The sequence below is a fragment of the Dendroctonus ponderosae genome, unplaced genomic scaffold (genome assembly GCF_020466585.1).
Source record: "Dendroctonus ponderosae isolate FM_Combo_2020 unplaced genomic scaffold, Dpon_F_20191213v2 Dpon_F_20191213_1, whole genome shotgun sequence".
Classification (NCBI taxonomy): Eukaryota; Metazoa; Arthropoda; class Insecta; order Coleoptera; family Curculionidae; genus Dendroctonus; species Dendroctonus ponderosae.
The window spans coordinates 45,010,466-45,014,410 of record NW_026017110.1 but is presented as its reverse complement, the minus strand read 5'-3'; positions in this window follow the sequence as shown (position 1 = coordinate 45,014,410).

Below are 3,945 nucleotides of genomic sequence, written 5' to 3'. Positions count from 1 at the left end.
AACCTGTCAAAGGCTACAGTCGAGGTTAGCCTCCAGCGGGGCGTAAAGCAGGGCGACCCATTAAGTCCAACCATCTTTAACCTAGTTATGGATGGCGTCCTGGACAAGCTGGAAAGTCATCCAGGATATTCGCTAGGAAGCGAGCATATAAGCTCGCTAGCCTTCGTCTTTAAGAAAAAGCAGGCCACCCCTGCCGCCCAGCAGCAAAGTGAAAGAAGGTCAAAGGTGCCTCCAATTGTCCTTCGCGAGAAGGACAAATATGATGAAATAACTAGACGACTGATGGCAAAAAAATTAATTATGGATGTGGAGTGACCACGAAGGAGGGAGTCAGAACACACCCTCCAACCGCCGAAGATTACAGGCAAATGATACCTATAAACACCAGTACCACACCTACCAGCTGGAGGAGGAGAAACAGCTTAGACTGGTGATTAGAGGCGTCATTGAGTCATGGAGCGATGGCAAAATCAGGGACGAGCTAATTGCCTTAGGATTCCACCCAACAACCATAGTGAGATAGAAGAAAAATGGCCAGCCGATAGCAGTAGTCCTGGTGCTACTGCCAAAATCCGAAAAAGCCATATTTGACGTTAGATCGCTGGGAAACCTAAGAGTCCGAGTGGAATCCCAGCATGCCAAGAGCCAGCTGACACAGTGCTTCCGGTGTCAGCTCTATGGACATGTTCAATCTAAATATACAGCCGCCGCAAAATGCGTCACTTGTGCGGCCGCACATGAATCCCGGGAATGTCCAGTTCCCCGGGAAAGGGCTGCGAGGTGCGCAAACTGCTAAATTATAGCTAAAGATTTACGCAGAAATCCAACAATTTGTTGTCACAGTCCATTTATTACTTCGTTTTAAGGGAAAAAATCAACCAGATTAGCGGAAACCGAATGTCTCGCTGCTGCTAATTCGAATTTCGCCCAATAATTGACACTTCCAGAAGGTCCCAATTTTCTTATGTTGGTGACAAGGCACGCTAGGCTAGCATGCAGGTTGAAGTAGACAGAGTCAACCACACGTGTTTTGTGGTTTGTAATGGTATTGTAGATTGAAATTTTACAAGAATAGTAGCAGTTTATCTTAACCATAATGTCCGTTGTCGGACGTGTAGTGTCAACTGTGACTTTTCAAACTGGTGAGTTTTTAGGGCGTCTAGTCCGTCGGGGAAACGTTTTTTTCCCACGTTTGCATACCCGAAGCGAATACATCTCTTCAGATGCAAGTCAGTGGTGCTAGGCATATCTATTGAAAATATGGAGGGGTGCCAGCTTGAACAGGTGTGCCATTTGTATAAACAACAAAAACGTATAAAAATTGCAAAATTTTAGACAGGAATATCCTCCGATAGTTCCAACAGATGAGACAGATGACATGACGGCAAAAGGAGTGCGAGGACTTGGTAGTGACAACGCAGCAGGAATTCACGTGATGCTTCGCAAAGGCAACAGACCTCACCAACGTTTCTCTCTATGACAAAGAAGCAGACGTTAAGGAAAGCCATATTATGGAGAGAAAGTGGGACGAAATACCACAGACCAAGGTGTAGAGAAACTGCTGCATTGGGCGATAAAATAAGGCTACAAAGTGGTAGACAACATAGAGCCACTGACATTTAAATCCACACGAGGAGTAAGCTGAATTGACATAACCCGAATAAAAAATATAATAATTTCTGAATGGACAGGGATGGAAAAGCAACTTCTCAGCGACCATAAATATATCACATTCACACTAAGGGTATGGTAGAACAATGGAGCACATGAATGGAACCGACACGGAGAAACTGCAGAGAGAGATAAGGAATATTGCACCAATGGACTTTGCCCGAGGCGACCTGGACGAAAATAAGGGAAACCACGAACAAAGCCGAAGATAAAAGAAATCGCATGAGAGCAGATGAAGAATTCGATTGGCAGAACGCAGAGCTAAACCAGGCAACTGAGTGAATTTTTATGACTTGGCCTACTGCTGCGAAAATGGCTTGGTGCGCCAACCCAGCGACTAGCTAATAGAATAAGAAACTTGCTGGGCAACAGAAGAATTCGCACACAAATGCTACCGCACAAAGCAGCCTACCCATCCAGAACACCATTAAACCGCTCTCGCACACTGACTCATGGACAAATTAAGGGCAGCTTACAACATATACTCCAAATGGAATGACATTACAGCTAGTAATCACGGAATACWAAAGCTGGACCTTATCACAGAAGCGTCAAGCCGACCACTTGGTATTGATCTGCCCCCGAAGCTTGAAGTCATCTAAACCATTTTAAGGTGGCTCATGGTAGATGTTGTGATATTCTCCACACATGGAAAACCGAACACTCCTAAGCGTGTGACTGCGGTCCCCAAGTCAAAAGATCGACAAATCTTGAGCAGATGCCGTACTGGAGTATTTGCTGGGGATATTCAGAAACCACACTTCGCTTTATCTACATCAGCGATTCACTGGGAAAATAGCCTTAACAATTTTACTCTCTCTGATAACGCCACCACTACAGTTCAGGTTTAGGACGGAACTGATCCCGAGTCCGTAAACCGGGGTGTGTCAAGAGTAAAGTTATTGTACTCTACGGTTGGCATAGTCTGTACACGAAATTCTATTTTTCTTTCCCTAGCGTATGCGATAATCGTTTCCGGAACAAACCAACTAAGTTTGGTATGTATTTTGTCCATATAAAACTCAACAACGATAGACTTGTAAGAAAATAGACTACTGATTTTCCGGGATTTCGTATATCTGGAAAAGGGCGGAAACGCCAGTGTACTATCGGTTATTTTGTTCTGTTTTGCCGCAGCTTTCCTGAGTGCATTCGCTAGTCTGATGACCATGAAAGTTCGTAGAAGTCGAGTTCAAAAATAGGTTGCAAACTAAAGATGACATTTCTAAATTATAGCTAAGGATTTACACAGAAATCCAACAGTTTGTTATCACAGTCAATTGCAGGGGGCACGCGGATCTTAGTTTCACTACCCGGATCGCGTGATAAGGTTACTATAACACCTCCCAATTCCTACGGTAGAGTGCGCGCCAAGAGATGCAAGGCTGGGGAAAAGCCCAGCCAATAGCGACTAACCTTGAGGCAACAGGCGCACCTGATTGTATTAGCCTTACCCACACATGCGGGGTTCTGTGTGGGTGGACCAACCTTTCCCTAGCTGCTTGTGGGAATGATATGGACAGAACATAACATCACCACCAAATACCATCAGGCTCTGCAGCTGGCAAACGACTAAGGGGTAAAAAACTCTCTGGAGCCGCCAGACGGAAGAAAAGAATGGTTAGGGAAAAACAAAAGTTAGGACCAACCAAAACTGTGCCTGACAGATACTTAGGGGAATCAGCGCACACCAAGGAAGCTGCCACAACTGGGACGCAAACGCGACACCGGTCGGATGCCAGCACGCCCGACAAATCGGAACCTAAGCGACTGTGTTTGGAAACTTCCGTAAGGAAAGGAACCGCACACAAGTCGTACAGGGACGCAATTTCCAGTCGTACGTCCAATTCCAAGTCGTACAGGAACTTATAAACTGGGGAGAACTATAACCAGGGACGACGAATTCTAAGTTTGCAGAATGCCACTACCAGGAGGGCGCCCTTCCGATCACCTGCTCTGACCAGGCCACTGTGGACTGGATCGGCGCGGTGGTGAAAGAGGCGAAACCCTGGACTGGAGCGGCGCTGGTTCTTGTGGAGGCAAACAAGCTTCCCAAGCCAAACCGCGTAATACTGTTCATCCCCAAAATTACACCTCCGGAGAGGACACTACACAGGATCGGTGTCCAGAATAATCTGAACACCAGTTCCTGGAAGGTTGTGGGGTTGGGAAGCGAGCAAGCCAGCGGTAGGCTGCTAACGATCCTCATGGACCAGAACTCGTGGGAAAAGTTGGGTGAGATCCAATACAGACCCCACTACAACTTCTCGAGGG